The sequence below is a fragment of the Trachemys scripta genome, chromosome 5, assembly GCF_013100865.1.
Source record: "Trachemys scripta elegans isolate TJP31775 chromosome 5, CAS_Tse_1.0, whole genome shotgun sequence".
Lineage (NCBI taxonomy): Eukaryota > Metazoa > Chordata > Testudines > Emydidae > Trachemys > Trachemys scripta.
Window position 1 is genome coordinate 89091463 of NC_048302.1, and position 19439 is coordinate 89110901.

General features: G+C 40.1%; 2 long non-coding RNA genes across 2 annotated transcripts in view; one reads left to right on the top strand and one right to left on the bottom strand.

Annotated features, from left to right (window-relative positions):
• LOC117878045 lies at positions 1–12801 on the bottom strand. Its single transcript, XR_004645877.1, has 3 exons — positions 12690–12801; positions 3086–3254; positions 1–225 (listed from the first exon to the last, which is right to left on the bottom strand). It is a non-coding gene; the product is annotated as an uncharacterized LOC117878045 (long non-coding RNA).
• LOC117878046 overlaps positions 12566–19439 on the top strand; it is a 21299-nt gene continuing 14425 nt past the window's right edge. The window contains exon 1 of the long non-coding RNA XR_004645878.1: positions 12566–12812. This is a non-coding gene — a long non-coding RNA (uncharacterized LOC117878046). The remainder of the gene's footprint in view (positions 12813–19439) is intronic.

Genomic DNA, 19439 nt, shown 5'->3' on the forward strand with positions numbered 1-19439 from the left:
TGGACAGGATTAATAGATTGCAAGACACACTTGATTCATTTTATCGCAACAAATGCCTTCAGGAAAGAATATACTGCATGTAGTTGTTTTGTGATTAGGACGTATAGTAACTTTGCTTCAGATACTCAGTGTCAAATTCCATCTTACATCTCTGCAGTGTAGTCCAGAGAAGCGAAAATCAGAAACATCTGTCTTCTCCTCACCCCATCTCTTCCTCCCCCCACACTGAAAAGAAATGTTACAAACAGGAAACTGGCATAAGTAGTAGAAGTTAATGCACAAAAATAGAATAATACAGAGCCAAATGGATGCATATTCTACACACTAATTAAAAAGACAAATCACTTGTCACTTACTTATTAGCAACAAATATTGAGATGCTCTTTGGCAATAATCATTGCCCATCTTGTGTAGTAGTGTGTTAGTAATGCCAAGAGTACACAGCTGTGGTATTTTAGGAACAACCATTATCAGTGTGCCCTTTATTGTGATGAGACAGCATGTTCAGATCTGTGGCTGGGAGACCAAATGATGACGGAAAAGGAACCGAGGGTAACAAATACTTTTCTTTTCCCTTTCTGCAGCACGTCTGTCTGCCAGCATTTTTTTCTCTGAAGGATAATAAAATGGTCCCTTACATTTTTTGATATGATTTTTATATTTGAGCAACCCAAAGTATGGTAGGTCCTTCCCAGAAATAAGTACAGATGTAGCTTTGTCCTGCGGGGCTTACAACATGGAAAACAAATGAAGGGCACAGCTGAGAAATAGGGAAGGCAGGGCGGAGGAGGAGAACAAGGGCCAATATGATAATGACATGGTTATTCATTACCCAGAGCCCGCTGGAGACAATAGACAACTTGTCATTTACTGCAGTAGGTTTTGGATCAAGCCAAAGGCAAGTGATGGCTCTGTTTAATCAGTTTTTCTATTTTCTAGCTCATTTCTCATTAGCAACACAGTAGAAATGAGATGACTGTTGAGAGGGAATTGGCTGTTCAGACAAGTTTAAGGAGAGCATTCCATGCAAAGGGGTCATAAACATTAAAATTAGGAGGAGAATGCCAGGTTAGCCAAATAACTGCTACATACCTTTGTCCTTAGTAATGACTTTATTGACATGTAAAGAAAAGTGTTTCCATGCATAAAGGAGAAAACAAACTAAATTATAGTCTGTCATATTAAAATCTTCCAAACATTTTGGGCAATTTCTAGAAGGATATGGTAACATTAAGCTACATTTTTTTTAAAAAGTCAATATCATTTTAAGGCACTGAAATACTGCTGAGTGTTTGGTACTGGGAAATCCCTCAATTTTCATTTATGATAACTATATTATTACACTTAGGGCTGAAAAAGCATAGAATTCTACCTCCTGACTATTGACTAAGGTCCTGATTTAACTCCCTTAGAAACCAATGCAGTCTTTCCACTGACTTCAGTTCAGTTGGATCAGGCCCAGAGGAAACTACTATAAGGCCTGGTCTACACCTGTAACTTAGGTTGACCGAGCTATGTCACTCACTTTCTGAAAAATTTTGCATCCAGAGCACCATAGTTAGGTCAACGTAACTCCCAGTGTAACTAGGTTGATCAAAGGAGTCCCCTCAAAGGTGGATTACACTACATCAAGAGAAAAACGGAATGTTGATTTAGGAATCATCTACACTACAGTGCTACATCAGCCACTGCAGCATCTTAGCTGTGCTGCTGTAGAGTAGACATAGCCTTAGAAAGGGCTTGTCATAACTATAAAGGGAAGGGTAATAGCTGTCCTGTGTACAGTACTATAAATCCCTCNTCCTTGTTTTAGATCCAAAGGGGTTTTGGATCTTGATTCACCAGGAGTTGGTGGGAGGAAGGAGGGGAATGGTTAATTTCTCCTTGTTTTAAGATCCAAGGGGTTTTGGATTTGTTTTCACCAGGGATTTGGTGAGGGTTTTTCAAGGCTTCCCAGGGAGGGAATCCATTGATGGTGGCAGCCGAACCAGAGCTAAGCTGGTAGTTAAGCTTAGAAGTTTTTCATGCAGGCCCCTACATTTGTACCCTAAAGTTCAAAGTGGGGATCTCAGTCCTGACAGGGCTAATCAGAACGTGTATAACAGGGGTAGGGAACCTATGGCACACGTGCCGAAGGCGGCACGCGAGCTGATTTTCAGTGGCACTCACACTGCCCGGGTCCTGGCCACTGGTCCGGGGGGCTCTGCATTTTAATTTAATTTTAAATGAAGCTTCTTAAACATTTTGAAACCTTATTTACTTTACATACAACAATAGTTTAGTTATATATTATAGACCTATAGAAAGAGACCTTCTAAAAACATTAAAATGTATTACTGGCACGCAAGACCTTAAATTAGAGTGAATAAATGAAGACTTGGTGCACCACTTCTGAAAGATTGCTGACCCCTGGTGTACAACATTGGTCAAAGAGCAGTTTTACTAACATTGATCAAAGTTGAAGAGCAATTAACAAAAGATACAAAAACAAACAGAAAATTTTTATTAAGTAATCAGAAGCAGGAAACCTTCCAAACAATCAGCGGGGCCACTGGATGATTGAGGTGCTAAAGAAGCACTCAAAGAAGTCAAGGCCGTTGCGGAGATGCTAGCTGATTCTTTGAATCGGTCTTCACTGCAGAGGATGAGAGGGAGATGCCCACACCTTACCCATTCTTTTTAGGTGACAGATCTGAGGAGATGTCCCAGCTTGAGGTGTCATTAGAGGAGGTATTGGAACAAACTGATAAATTAAACAGTAATGTCAGCAGGACCAGACAGTATGCACTGAAGAGTTCTGAAGGAATTCATATGCAATTGCAGAACTGCTAAATGTGGCATGTAACCTATCACTTAAATCAGCCTCTGTACCAGATGACTGGAGGATCGATAATGTAACACAGATTGATTTTTTTTTAAAGGACTCTAGAAGTCAATGTGGCAATTACAGGCCAGTAAGCCTAACTTCAGTGTAAAACAAATTGGTTTAAACTATAGTAAAAAACAGAATTATCAGATGCACAGATAAACACAATATATTGTGGAAAAGTCAACATGGCTTTTGTAAAGGGAAATCATGTCTCACCAATCTATTAGAATTCTTTGAAAGTGTCAAGAAACATGTGGACGAGCGTGATCCAGTAGATAGCATACTTGGACTTTCAGAAACCCTTTGACAGGGTCCATCTCCAAAGGCTCTAAAGCGAAGTAAGGAGTCCTGGGATAAGATGGAAGGTCCTCTCCTGGATCAGTAACTTGTTAAAAGATAGGAAACAAAGGGTAGGAATAAATAGTCAGTTTTCAGAATGGAGAGGTACATAGTAGGGTCCCCCAAGGTTCTTTATGGGGACCAGTGCTATTCAACATATTTATAAATGATCTGGAAAAAGGGGTAAACAGTGAAGTGTCAAAGTTTGCAAATGGTACAAAATTACCCAAGTTAGTTAAGTCCAAAGCTGTCAACAAAGACTTACAATGAGATCTAACAAAAATGGGTGACTGGGCAAGAAAATACCAGATGAAATTCAGTGTTGATAAGTGTAAAATAATGTACATTCGGAAAAAATAATCGTAATGGTACATTCAAAATGATGGGGTCTAAATTAGCTGTTATCATTCACGAAAGAGATCTTGGGGGGTCATCGTGAATAGTTCTCTGAAAACATCTGCTCAGTGTGTAGTGGCAGTCAAAAAAGCTAACTGTTAGAAGCCATTAGGAAAAGGATAGAAAATAAGACATAAAATATCATAATGCCACTATATAAATCCATGCTATGCTCACCCCTTGAATACTCCCTGAAAGTCTCATCACCCTAGGGTGACCAGATGAGAGGAAGAAAATATCGGGACACATGGAGGAGGGGGGATCTGCCGGCGGAGCAAAAAAAAAAAACCGAATGCTGCCGATGGAGCAAAATATCAGGAAAGATCGGTCGGGATTTTATTGGGAGGTCTGGTCACCCTACATCACTCCATCTCAAAGGTAGATTAGAATTGGAAAAAGTACCAAGAAGGGCAACAAAAATGAGGGGTATGGAACAGCTTCTATATTAGAAGAGATTTAAAAGACTGGACTTTTCAGTTTAGAAAAGAGATGACTAAGAGAGGATATGATGGCAGCATATAAAATAATGAATGATGTGGAGAAAGTGAATGAGGAAGTGTTATTTATCCCTTCACGTAACACAAGACCCAGGGGTCAACTAATTGAAATTAATAGGCAGCAGATTTAAAATAAACAATGCACAGTCCTTGGAATTCAATGCCAGGGGATGTTGTGAATACCAAAAGTGTAATTGGATTAAAAAAAGAATTAGATATTAGAATTCATGGAGGATAGGTCCATCAGAGGTTATTAGCCAAGATGGTCAGGGAGGCAACTCCTGTTCTGGGTGTCCCTAAGCCTCTGATTGCCAGAAGCTGAGACTGGACAATGGGGGATGGGTCATTCAATATTTGCCCTGCTCTGTTCATTACCTCTAAAGCATCTGGCACTGGTCACTGTCAGAAGATAGGATATTGGGCCAGATGGACTACTGGTCTGACCCAGTATGCCGTTCTTATGTTCCTAGCTCTCCAATCTTAATTTCCCCTTCTAATAAAAGTTCTGCAATATTCTGTTGTTTGTTTTGTTTTGTTTGTTGTTGTTTTTGAGATTACTTACTTTTTTTTATTTAATTTTTTTCTAAACAGTATTAAGGTCCTTCTATAAATGTTTGACTAATGTAGAGTGTACCAGAAACATGACTGGTTAGAAAAATAGTGTTTCTATTTCAGCCAGGAAAGCAAACTTTTTTCACCCATTTTGATGATAGGATGGGCCAAATCCTACTCACCTAGTTCACTCAAGTAGGCCCCGTGTAAGTCACCATATTGTGTCAGGCTCTCTTTGATATTATAGTTAGGACTCGGCAACTCTGATTACTTCTAGAAATTGCCAATACTAATATATTTAAAGCATTTCTTTTTCACATTAGTGTGAGGTTAAGGTAGTATAAAATGACTGGATACATAATACCATTTTAAAAATCTACCATAAATTAAAAGAACAGGAGTACTTGTGGCATCTTAGAGACTAACAAATTTATTTGAGCATAAGCTTTCATGGGCTACAGCCCACTTCATCGGACGCATAGAATGGAACATATACTGAGGAGATATATATACATACAGAGAACATGAAAAGGTGGGAGTTGCCCAACCAACTCTAAAAGGCTAATTAATTAAGATGAACTGTTGTCAGCAGGAGAAAAAAAACTTTTGTAGTGATAATCAAGATAGCCCATTTAAGACAGTTTGAATCTATTTCCCCCATGTTAAGTATCCTCACAGCTTCTTGTCAATGTGTGTAATGGCTCAGCCGTTGCCAGTCTCTATTTAAGCCTAAATTGATAGTATCTACTTTGCATATCAATTCAAGTTCAGCAGTTTCTCGCTTGAGTCTGTTTTTGAAGCTTTTCTGTTGCAAAATTGCCACCTTTAAATCTGTTACTGAATGGCCAGAAAGGTTGAAGTGTTCTCCTACTGATTTTTCAATGTTATGATTCCTGATGTCAGATTTGTGTCCATTTATTCTTTTGCATACAGACTGTCTGGTTTGGCCAATGTACATGGCAGAGGGGCATTGCTGGCACATGATGGCATATATCACATTGGTAGATGTGCAGGTGAATAAGTTATCATAAGTTAGAGGCCACATAGCCATAAAATGAGAAGAATGTGGCATCTTTAGAAAAAAATGTGAAACTTCTGTTTGCACAACTAATTTATCCTTTGAACATGATAAAGAAGTTAACTGAATTTAAATTGGGATCTCTTCCATTCAGGTGGGTTTTATATCCATCATCACAGAATTGTGTACAAACAGAAACCCATCTAATTTATAAATATAGAAATAATGCTTACTTGTGTTTAGACTTGGCTTTCAGTCAAGATTCAGGTCAATAATTAGAAGAGCAGCTGGGTAGTTGAAAACCATCAAAATGCCTTAAAGGCAGGAGGGGGAAAGTACATTACTTTACTTTAAATGTAAATTATTTAAAAATAATTTTTAAATTAACTATAGAAAATTCTTTAAAAATTCTTTATACTATTAAAAAAAATGTGGCTCTGATAATTTCAGGACAATGTTTTGCTGGATCTGATGTCAAGGTAAAACTCAGCCAGTATCTTTAATTTATCACATAAAAACTAACTAATCTTTATGTATCTTTGTGAAGATCACAACAGGCATGAAATAATATTGTGCTTAATAACAAGATATTTCTGTGTTTGTTTTATTTAAAAATAAAATGAACCTTTTAGGCCTGGTTCGAATAATAATAAAATACAAGTTTGTCGTTCCCATGCTTATACCATATCTTGCAGAAATACAGACAAAGGCATAAATATAAAGGTCCAAGTTCTCTGCTGGCACAATTCTGTTGACTTCAGTGGAATTACACTAGCAGAGAACTTGGCTCTAAGACTTGCTTTAGGAGAAGGTGCTCAGGTTCTGGCCTGTTCAAGCAAGAACTTTTGTAGAAATCACTATCTAAAAACTTACCTGCAAAGTGGGTTAGAAGTTAGTGGAAAGAATATTCTTGTGAATGAAAATGTTTTGAGCTTTTCCTTGTATGTAAAGGGAATATTACATGTTTATAATCAATGACACCAGAACTAAGGCCATGAACCAGGATTCAAGACTCATTTATACCAGCTTTAAACCATCCTCATTGAAGGTGAGGATGTTCATTAACTCTAAGGAGGCACTCGATACCGCACAAGATCAAGCTCTAAATATAGTAGGTGAAATCCTGGCTCCTTTAAAGTAAATGGGATCACTGACATTGATTTGAATGTGGCCAGGATTTCGCCCAGTGAATCACAAAAGAAACACAGTAGATGCAGGTGGTGTATTGTCACACTTCAAAGCAACTGTACCTGTATTCCCAATCCATGGTACCTTGAGGGCACCTGCTCTAGGTCCCAGGTCTTCAGCTATCACCTCTCTTGGGCAGAGACCTCTGTGTGTGTGTGTGTCTCTCTCTCTCTCTCTCTCTCTCTCTCTGCTAATCAGGGATTTTTCAGGCTGCACAGTTCCCTTCCTATAATGTGATACTGCCAGCAAGCCAGACTGCTGAAACAGGCCAGCGTCTGTGCTTTGCTTCCTCTTCGAAGGCTGTGAACAACATAATTGCCAATAGGTACTAGTTACCACACTGCCCTTTCTAAGCAAGCACATTTATTCTTAAGGTGAAAGCCTTACAGAGAAAAATATTTAAAACAATAAAAGTTCCTATATACATGCTAAAATCTTACCAGAGGTCATCCATCAGACTTATGGAGCCTTCATAGGCCAAAGTCCTTCAATCTCTTCTCAGGAAGGATTGGTGTCCTCCTTGGACAGAGGGTTCTGGTCCATTTGCTGAATCAGAAGGAAGGCTAGTCCATTTAAACTAAGGCTATTTGTCCGAAAGTCCTATCTTTGACTTTTGGCCTCTGGAGAATCCAGTTTGAGCCAAATATACGTGAGCCTCTGCGGGTACCTCTCAGGAGGTGTTACAATGTGAGTGAATTTGCCTAATCACCCCCTACAATTCTTAGTTCCAGGAGAGCTATGGTCACCTTTCCGCATAGAATTACATGGCCCACAATGATATGCTAACTTAATATGGCAAGATCTCCCAAAGATATTGCAGGAAATTGCCTTATCTGTCACAGTACACACTTATGAAAATAAGGAAATCTTACATTCTCTGTTACCTCTGGCTTGGTGTTAATTTGTTTGCCTGGCCCTCTGAATACTGTACAAGCACTTTGATTTTTTTTTTTCATTTGTACAATGAAATGTAATCCAGATAACTCTTATTTCTGGTTAGTGTCAAAGAACTGTAGCAACTCCCCAAATGTGTGTCTAATAAAGGTGTGTGTGTGGGGGGGTCACAATGCACAAATCTGGTGCAATTTCTTCTCTAATGTAAACAGAGGACTCACATTTAGCTCGTCAGGCTCAGCAGCAGCTCCTCCTCCACTACATGGGAATGCATAGGAATGGCAATTTATTTGAAAATGTATTATTTGAATAATGGGTTTTGTATTACAGAGTGTAGACCCTCTTGATCCCATACTTGCAGTTGTAGCAAAGTAAAAGAGTGGGTGTGGTTGCCTGGTGGCTGGCCAGGAGGGGGGAGATGAAATAACATTTACACTTACAGTAACTGTTTAAAAATGTAACTGAGTTCTGCCTAATCCTCAGAAGTCCAATTTGGGAATCCAAATTGTTAGCATTGTGAACAGCTCAACTTTTCTCACCCTGCTTTTGCAGTTATCATTTCCTGCCGGACAAACATAATCACAGAGTCAAGGTGTGTGAGGTAATATTTTTTTATTGGGCCAACTTCTGTTGGTGACAGAGAGAAGCTTTTGTAGCTTACACAGAGCTCTTAAGAGAATAATGGGTTCTCTTAACAACTCTGTGTTAGCGTGAAAGCTTGTCTCTGTCACCAACAGAAGTTGGCCCAATAGAAGATATTACCTCACCCACCTTCTCTCTCTAATATCCTGGGGCCAACAAGGCTATAACAACAGTGCAAACAAACTTAACTACAGTCATTCTTATCATGATGGGGTGGGGGGGGAGGTTCCACCACCCTTACTTATGTTCGGCAGTACCTTTCTTGGCAAATAATTGCATGGATTTCAGTGGGATTGCACATAAGGGACTGCATAGCATTAGGAATGAGTGACCGAATCAGGCCCATAGCGTTCAATAGGAGAAATGAATGCAAATCTAAAGGAAAGTGTTCTAGTTGCAACTCTAATGCCACGTTAACCCCAGTAAACATCCACAAGCGAAGCAAGATCAGGCTTGCATTGGAGAACTTCACAAAGAACACTGGTACCGCATGAGGAGGTGACAGTGATTCCAAAGCTGGCGTTCTTCCTTCTGAGTCAGTACTGAAACTGTACCCTGCACCATTTGAGTGGGACACTGTGCTGCTAGAGCTGCTGTCTGGCTGATGAGATATAAAACTGAGGTCTTGAACCCATGCAGTCTTCAAAATACTTCTAATAAGAGTATTGGGTGTTAACCCCTGTATCCTATTAATTCCAGCTCAGGTAGTTATTACAGTCTGCCTACCTAAATTCCTCCTACAATATCGAGTGGCTATGATCATATTCTTCACTTCATTCACTAAACTGCAGTGTAGTGCTGTTATGCATGGCTGAACAGCTGATATGTTCCACCACAGAGGTGGCTTTATTTCGTTTGTGGGTGAAGTCACTACCATATATCCCTTACCTATGTTACAAGAGCGTCGTGCAGCTTAGTTACTTGTAAAGTGCTAAAGATGTGCCATGTATTATTTTACTAGGAATAACTATCCTCTTAAATATCAGTCTAAATACTTTGCATGGCTACTTAGATTGATTCGCCATAGATTGTTGTATGAAGAACAGATGATTGACACTGAACCCAAGTAAGGCAGTGGTTATGCTGTTGAGACAGAAGGAAACACTTCGAAGAGTTTGCAGCCATGGTGCAGTCTCCTTTGCTTGAAGGTACACACCCTTAGTCGGTCAGTTCAGTCTATAGTTTAGGAGTGCTCCTGGATTCCTGGGTGGTGGTGATCTCTCACATAGCAGCATCTGCAATTAATGCTTTCTACTAGCATGGAACAGAGTGGTAGATGATTCATAGAGTTTAAGGCCAGAAGGGACTAGTACATCATGTAGTCTGACCGCCTATATACGACAGGCTATTAAATTTCACTCAGTTATCCCTGTACTGAGCCCAATAACTTGTGTTTGGCTAAAGCATATCTTCCAGAAAGACATCCAGTCTTGATTTGAGAACATTAGGAGATCCACCACTTTCTCTTAGTTGTTCATTCCTATGGTTAATCACCTGACCTGCATGATTAAAAATGTGTGCCTTATTTCTCATTTGAATTTGTCTGGCCTCGGCTTCCAGCCACTGGTTCCTGTTATGCCTTTCTCCACTAGATTAAAGAGCCTGTTAGTACCCAGTGTTTATCCCTGAAAAAGTACTTGTACATTATAACCAAGTCACCTCTCAATTTTCTTTTTGGTATACTCAACAAACTGATCTCTTTAAGTCTCGCAGGATAAGGCATTTTCTCCATCTCTCAAATAGTTTTTGTAGCTCTTTTCTGCACACTCACTAATTTAGAAACACCCTCTTTAGAATGTGGACACCAGAACTCTATGCAATATTCCAGTAACAATCTCACCAATCCCATATACAGAGGTAAAATCACCTCCCTATTGCTACTCTCCTGTTCATACATCCAGGGATCTCATTAGCCTTTTTTGCCAAGGCATAGCACTGGGAACTCATCATCATGTTCTATTGCTTGTCCACTGTGACCCCTAAATCATTTTCAGAGTCACTGCTTTCCAGGATAAGTTCCCTATTCTGTAGTTCAAGCCTGCTTTCCTTGTTCCTAGATGGATATCATTGCATTTGGTGGTATTTAAATATACTGTATTTTGTTTATTGGGTCTAGTTTATCAAGCTATCCAGATTACTCTGTATGACTGCCTGGTATGACCGCTACATTCCACTGGCCCAGTGGAGCTCTTTACCATAAGAATAAATCTTGTCTGAGACCGAGGTTTCTCAGGGGCCAGTTTAAGACTGTGGAATGAAATTCCACAGGAATGAAGGACTACCACAAACCTCACCACCTTCTGCTGTGTAAGTGCAAGGCGCGCAATTTTCAACTGCCTCCTCTAATGGGGAAACAGAACAACATACGTATTTTAAAAAAATCAAAACAAAAAACCCCCCAACAAACAATACCAAGCACACACAATTCTCCCTCTGGGAAAAGGATGAGAGGAAAAAATAAACCACATGTGACAGATGTCGGTCCACATCACTAATGCACTACAGGAAGCTGCTTACATACTATGGTGATGAGGACAGTATAAGAATCTATATAAAATAGAAGGCAGTTGTTCAACTTCTCCAATGCACTGTTACATTTCCCCCATTTTGGGATCACTGAAGATTGTTTATCTGAGACCCTAACAAGGCAATGTCACCAGATGTTCACTATTGTATTTCTTGGAAGTATTGTGTGAAAGGATACAAGGCTCTGTGGTCTAGATATACTTTACATTAAATATCAGTTTTATATTGTAAAAGCATGTACCAGTGTATTTTGTTTGCCTTTTCAGTGTGATTAAGTGCTTCTATTATTATGAAAATATTCTAATCAAACATAAGTTTATACAACTGAAGTGGACTAGCGTTGTTTGGGTAAGAAAATCCCCTTGGAGAGAGTATAGATTGTATTTACTTTAAACTCTTCTAAAGACTACATTTTCTTTTTGTAATTCAGCATGCAATTTTAAAAGAATTTTCTGATAAAAATCTGGCATGTTCCTTGATGCCTTTTAACTAGGGCATGAATGGTTTCTTTTCTTCACAGGCTGTTATAAAGAGCATTGGCTGAGTTTAAATGAACCAAACAGTAAACCTTCCATGGAACATCAGTATGGCATTTACAGTATCCGTCAGAAATCTGGAAGTGATTCAGTAAACTGGGCAGCAACCTTTTGATTTTTGTTTTTTTGGGGGGGTTTTTAGGTCCATTTAATCATGCTAGTAAAGAAAACTGTTTAGACATTCAAATCAGTGCACGTTAATTATTAGGAAAACTTCCTATCTTTATTCACTAAATAAATCCTATCCATCAATTGTGCTGACAGCATCATCCAAAATGAATGTTTAGAAGTGTATTGTTTTAATTATCAGATGGCAGCTTTAAAAGTGAAGTGTAATTCTCAAACTGATCTGTTCCAAGATCAGCAACATACACAGAATAATTCCAAAACACACTTTTAAACATTTCAGCTCAAAGTCTTCTCTTAATGACTACAGTTTCACAAGATATTCTAGTCCGAAGCATATAGTCAAATCAAGACCAGTGTGGGTTTTTCCCATTATCTCCTGTCCCATGCCAGACATATCATCTGCCCACTTGTAATATTATCAGAATTTGTCCATCTGTACTGAAGTGTGTGTTCGCAGGATAGTAATACTGTCACAGTTTGGGGTCACTCAGGCCAGTAAGGGGTTCAGTCAACATCTGCCTTGTAACCCTGGGTGTCTCCTGGCCGTGTAGCTTTGGTTCAGAGCTCTGACCTGAAAAGCTTATTAGCAGCCCACAAGTCTCACCGTGGTTTTGCCCATCTTGGATGTTCCTTGCAGAGTGACCTTAGTTTTATGATTATGATTCCTGCTTGGGGCTGAAAGGATACTATGAGCAGGACACCCACACCAGAGTGAGTGTGGCAATGTTTTCTGCCTCATGTTCTTGAGTTCTATAACCAACAGTTCCTTTTCTGTGCCCCTGTCTACTCCCTCACCATACCCCACTCACAGTGGTGGTAAGTACTAAGGGAACTGGAAACCCTAATTAAGCCCAAACTCCCACACTGCAAGCCCGTCCCCCTGCTGCATCTATCCTCAGTTAATGATTTATTCCCAAGAATCAAAGAGGCAGGATCAGGTACAAAACAAAAACAGTTTATTAAAGGACCACCAACAACTATACCCAATAAGGAAACAGGAAAACCACTTGGATGTTAACAATACAAACAAGCTTTAAGCCAAGAACCCAAAACCATACACCACCGGGAGTGGGTAAGACAAATTAAAGGGGTTAACACATCACCATTCTTCTTGTTGTTTACACAGGACCCTGGACACACTGGAACTAAGGACACCACCAAGACCCCAGGACATCAAAGGACAGGAACCACGAACATGAACACCACGATACTCAGGACAGGATCAGGTAAGCTATCTTCCTTCTCAACTTGCCACGTTGTCTCAGCTGGGAATAGATCTTGGCACTGGGCTGCCTCTATGATGGACAGCAGCTGTCACAAGGCACTGTAATCTTTTATCACCTTTAGTTGCCAGGCAGGATTCTCTAGGTCACTTCATCCTTTCCTGCCCAAATGTACAAAAGGCACCAATACTTCCTGCCAAAGTGCTGTTGCTAGGCAGATTATAGACAAGGGGGAACAAGAAGAGGGAATACAGTATGGAGGGTGAAGTACCAATCAAGGAAACCAACATGGCGAACTGAAATTTCCTTACAGTGGTTGTCCTTGGTCAGTGATGACCCACAGTTCAGAGGTGCATCTATGTGAATTCACCTCCCACCCAGGGAAGAAGTCACTTTGCTTGCTTTGCCATCTGAGCACTTGCTCTGACCGGCCACCCCGTCAGCCGCAGTTCCTTTCCGCCTGGCTGCCCCACCAGCCGCTCGTTGCCTCGCCAGGCGCTCGTTCGCCGGCCGACCATCAGTCACCGTCTGCTGCCACTTGCCTCTCTGCTGTGACCTCTGCACATCAGTCTCTTAGTGATTTTCAGCTCTTTTCAGGCTGAGTGGAAACACTGACCCACCACAAGTGATTTCAGCTCTCATTTGACCATTTTAACATAACAAAAAGGCTCCCAATGAAGCCTCTTTAGTTCTATCTTTGAACAGTGGGGAGGAAGGGGTTAAACTAGATCGGGGCTCCTTAGGGAGAGTTCACATCTCCTGGCTGGGACACCTGTCCCCACCCCTCTTACTTTCACAGAGGTCTGTCATTGGAGCCCTGGCTTAACAAGTTCCTTTCAGGTGAGGGTGACCCCTCAGTCGGGACAAGCTTTCAGCCTTATCTATAGGAGAAGACAAGTAGTTATTCCTTTGTATTGGCCCCTAATACAGATTGCTGTCTCTTTCAGGACAAACTACCAATTACTTAAGCATCCAAAAAACTATAAAAACCTGCCTAAACCCTCACTCATTCATAAAACAGATAGATGTTGACATATAAGAGTGGTCCTCCTAGACCACTGCAGGGCTGCTCTTCTCTCTGAGTCCTTGTTCCAGCCGTTAATACTGTGCATGAATCAAACAAATGATAAGTAGATGGAGCAGGAGATGGACTGGATCTTGGGGAAAAAGTAATTATTTTTTAAGAAAGTAGAGCGGCTGCAAGTGCATACTCAGCAAGTGCATACTCGGTATATGCTTACTGAACAGGACTACTTGTGGCACCTTAGAGACTAACAAATTTATTTGAGCATAAGCTTTCGTGGGCTACAGCCCACTTCTTCGGATGCATAGAATGGAACATATAAATTTGTTAGTCTCTTAGGGTACATCTACACTACAGCGGGGAGTCGATTTAAGATACGCAAATTCAGCTACGTGAATAGCGTAGCTGAATTCGACGTATTGCAGCCGACTTACCCCGTTGTGAGGACGGCGGCAAAATTGACTTCTGCCGCTTTTTGTCGGCGGCGCTTACTACCACCTCCGCTGGTGGAGTTAGAGTGCCGATTCGGGGATCGATTGTCGCGTCCCGACGGGACACGATAAATCGATCCCCAAGAGGTCGATTTCTACCCGCCGATTCAGGCGGGTAGTATAGACCAGACCTAAGGTGCCATAAGTACTCCTGTTCTTTTTGCAGATACAGACTAACATGGCTGTTACTCTGAAACCTGTCTATATGCTTAGTTTTAGCTCTGAGACTAGAGTTGGTTATTCTTCCTTTACTGGGGGATGAAAGCATTCAGCATTTAAACTTACCGTAAGAAGGGCAGAGTATGGAAGTGATATGAAAGGAAGAGTAAATTATGAAAGCTAGAGCAACTGTCTCTCTCCTAAAAGGTACTTGTGTTTGGGGAAAGGTAGTAAGGTCCAGAAACAAATTAGAAAAAAAAAATTATCTGAGCCATATTAAAAGCTAAGAAACGTATTTAAATTTGGATATTCAGGATGGAATCACCTTTTAGCTTCAGAAAGATCTCCATTCCCCACAGAATAGTAGACAACAGTCACCCCATGAAAAACGAGACAGAGGTATTGCATCAATAGAACAAAACCTTATTAACTGATCAGTGATTCATGGGGTAGAAGAAACTTCTCATTAATCTCATTCAAGGTGTCAGGTACACCACAGTATTTATTTCTTGTGATCACCATATAGCCAAAACAGTAAATCTATAGAGGGAGTAAAGAATTTTCATCTCTTATTGCTAGTTTTTCTTTATTATTATTGGTTACATACAATGTGAAACAGTATTCAAGAAATATTTTAGAAAGATTCCAGCCATAAGGAAGGCATCTTCCCTTGTTTGCTAGTTCAGTGCAATGCTACCAGTCTGGTTGCTGCATGAAGTCTTTTTAAGAGCTATTTAAGTCCTCAACTGACTGAAAGGGAAAAAAAAATCTGTTTCATATTTTTCCACACAATATATTCTGTTTATCCTTTAATATAATAATTAAAAAAAACTTGCTTATAATGTAGATTGATTCAAATAAGGGAATTCTTCAAGTTTCCAGATTCACAAATAGTCCTTCCTGAATGGTTAACTGTTCCCATGTTTATAGAAAAAAGAGAGAGAGAGGAAATTACAGAAGAGATTTTGAATATTATCCTAGACGTTAATAGCTTTTAATTCTAATAAAGGATTTCTCAAGTCATGCTGTATTCTGCAGTTCTCTTCTAAATGTCTGCATGGGAAATAAGAATTAAATTGGATCAGTTGTGTGGAAAGAGGATTTAATCTTTAAGCTCCAATGTGGTTTGTTTGCTTTTGCCTTGTAAATCACTAAAGTTGTATCACTAACCTTGGGACTGGATCCTCGGCTATGCCATTTAACATAAAGGACCCAGAAATTCAGCTGATGTAAACCGGCATGGTGTCATTGCATTAATTGGAACTGCACTGATGTGTATCAAATAAATATAGTGCCCTTTATGTTTAAGGGTATGTATATACGGCAGCGTAAGCTCAGGGTCTCTGGGCTTGAGCATCCGCACTGAATATTGACAATAGGTTTAGCGTTTCTGAACATGGGTCGCTGTTACCCGCACTTACGCGTCTACACTGCACTATGCAAGCCCAAATAAAGCCATCTTATCCCAGGCTTTCTAGTTCTTTCCCCAGCTTTAGCCAGTCTAGCCCTTTGCTCATGATGCACTGTGAGAAAACTTGACAGTCCATCCTGCTGCAATTTACAGAAGGTTGTCTCAGCCTGCCAACACATCCAGCTGAGCCGTCTTTTAGGCCCACCTGCTCCTAGCAACCAAAGTCAGTGAAGAACTTGTCTTGCTCAGGCTTTTGCTCCAATTTCAAGAAACAGGCAGAGCATCCATGAGAACATAAGAATGGCTGTGCTGGGTCAGACCAGGGGTCCGTCTAGCCAAGTATTCTGTCTTCCAACAATGCCTGATATCAGATGCTTCAAAGTAATCCATCACCTGTCATCCAGTCCCAGCTTCTGGCAGTCAGAGGTTTAGGAACATGAAGAGCAGGGGCTTGCATCCCTGATCATCTTGGCTAATAGCCAATGATAGATAAATTCATGGAGGATAGGTCCAATTCTTTTTTGAACCCAGTTATAGTTTTGGCCTTCATAACATCCCCTGGCAATTAGTTCCACATGTTGACTGTGCATTGTATGAAGAAGTACTTCATGTTTGTTTTAAATCTGCTGCCTATTAATTTCATTGGGTGACTCCTAGTTGTTGTGTTATATGAAGTGGTAAATTACACTTCCTTGTTCACTTTCCCCACATCATTCATGATTTTATAAACCTCTGTCATATCAACCCTTAGTAGTCTCTTTTCTATGATGTGCAATCCCAGTCTTTTTAATCTCTCCTCAAATGGAAGCTGTTCCATATCTCTAATCATTTTTCCTGCCCTTCTCTGTACTTTTTTCCAATTCTAACATCTTTATTGAGATGAGATGACCAGAACACTTCACAGTATTCAAGAGGTGGGCATACCATGGATTTATATAATAGCATTATATTTTCTGTTCAATTTTCCTAATAGTTTCTAATATTCTGTTAATTGTTTTGAATGCTGCTGGAAGTTGAGCTGACGTTTTCAGAGAACTGTCCACGAAGATTCCAAGATCTCTTTTTGAGTGGTAACAGATCATTTAGACCCCCATCATTTTGTGTGTATGGTTGGGATTATGTTTTTCAATGTGCATTACTTTGCACTTATCAACATTGAATTTCATTTGCCAGTTTGTTGCTCAGTCACCCAGTTTTGAGAGATCCCTTTGTAACTCTTCACAGTCAGCTTTGGATGTAATGATCTTGAATAATTTTGTACTATCTGAAAATTTTGCCATTTCACTGTTTTATTTATCCATATGTTGAACAACACAAGTACCAGTACATATCCTTAGGGAACCCCATTATTTACCTCCCCAATTGTGAAAACCAACTATTTATTCCTACCCTTTGTTTCCTATCTTTTAACCAGTTACTTATCAATGAGAAGATCTCCCCTCTTATTCCGTGACTGCTTATTTTGCTTAAAAGCCTTCAGTGTGGGACGTTGTCAAAAACTTTCTGAAAGTTGAAATACACTATATACACTGGATCACCCTTCTGCACATTTGTTGACCCTCTCAAGAATTCTAATAGATCAGTGAGGCATGATTTCCCTTTACAAAAGCTATGTTGATTCTTCCCCAATGTATTGTGATTATCTATATGTCTGATTCTGTACTTTACTGTACTTTCAACCAATTTACCTGGTACTGATGTTAGGCTGAGTGGCCTGTAATTGCTGGGATTGCCTCTGGAGTATTTTTAAAATATCAGTGTTGCATTAGGTGTCCTCCATTCAGCTGATACAGAGGATGATTTAAGCGATAAATTACATACCATAGTGAGGAGTTCTGCAGTTTCATATCTGAGTTCCTTCAGTATTCATCACTGAATACCATCTGGTCCTGGTGACTTATTACTGTTTAATTTATCAATTTGTTCCTTAACCACCTCTATTGACACCTCCATCTGGAATAGTTCCTCAGATTTGTCACCTAAAAAGAATAACTCAGCTGTGGGAATCTCCCTCACATTCTCTGTAATGAAGACTGATGCAAAGAATTCATTTTGCTTCTCCGCAATGGCTTGGTCTTCCTTGAATACTTCTTTAGCACTTTGATTATACAGTGGCTCCACGGATTGTTTGGCAGCATTCGTGCTTCTGATGTACTTACAAAAATTAATAGCAATTTTTTTAGTCTTTTGCTAGATGCTCTTCAAATTGTTTTTGACCTCTCTTATTATACTTTTACACTTGACTTGCCAAAGTTTATGCTCCTTTTTATTTTCCTCATTAGGATTTGACTTCCAATTTTTAAAGGATGCCTTTTTGCCTCTAGTCACCTCTTCTACTCTATTGTTTAGCCATGGTGGTGGTTTTTTGGTCCTCTTGCTTTTGTTGTTGTTGTTGTTGTTTGGGTTATGCATATAGTTTGAGCTTCTAGTGATTTTTTTAAAGTTTCCATGCAGCTTGCAGGCATTTCACTCTTATGATGGTTCCTTTTTAATTTCTGTTTAACTAGCTTCCTCACTTTTGTGGATTCCCCCCTTTCAAGTTAAATGCTGCTGTGGTGAGTTTCTTTGGTATTTTACCCCTACAAGGATGTTGCATTAAATTACATTATAGTTGTAAGTGATAATAAGTGATTATCCCCCTCTATTCAGCACTGGTGAGGCCACATCTGAAGTATTGCGTCCAATTTTGGGGCCCCCAGTACAGAAAGGATGTGGACAAATTGGAGAGAGTCCAGCGGAGGGCAACGAAAATGATTAGGGGGCTGGGGCACATGACTTATGAGGAGAGGCTGAGGGAACTGGGCTTATTTAGTCTGCAGAAGAGAAGAGTGAGGGGGGATTTGATAGCAGCCTTCAACTACCTGAAGTGGAGGTTCTAAAGGGGATGGAGCTCAGCTGTTCTCAGTGGTGGCAGATGACAGAAAAAGGAGCAATGGATTCAAGTTGCAGTGGGGGTGGTCTAGGTTGGATATTAGGAAAAACTATTTCATTACGAGGATGGTGAAGCACTGGATTGGGTTACCTAAGGAGGTGGTGGAATCTCCATCCTTAAAGGTTTTTAAGGCCCAGGTTGACAAAGCCCTGGCTGGGATGATTTAGTTGGGTTTGGCCCTGCTTTGAGCAGGGGTTTGGACTAGATGACCTCCTGAGGTCTCCTCCAACCCTAATCTTCTATGATTCTATTATTCTAACACAGTATAGAGTTCTCTCTCTCTCTGACTATAATTTGCCTGTGTGGCTGAGTTTTATTTATAAACTAAGCTAAACATCTGCTTATAGACTTCATATGCAATTTAATCTTAACTTAAGCCTTCATGTGCAGTAAAACACAGGTTATAAGGTGGTTTGCTGACTTTTCTTTTTGTGCCTTTTGGAGTTTTTATGTGTCCAGCACCAGTCTTCCTCTTCCCTTCCCCCTTCTGCTGTTCTGGCCCCCAGAAGTATACCTGCACAGCTCCTAGAGTCTCTCTGGCTGCAGGTATTCTCACTGGGTGTAGAAGAGATTGTTCATACATGGTCCAAGCACCAAAGATTCTTGAATGACC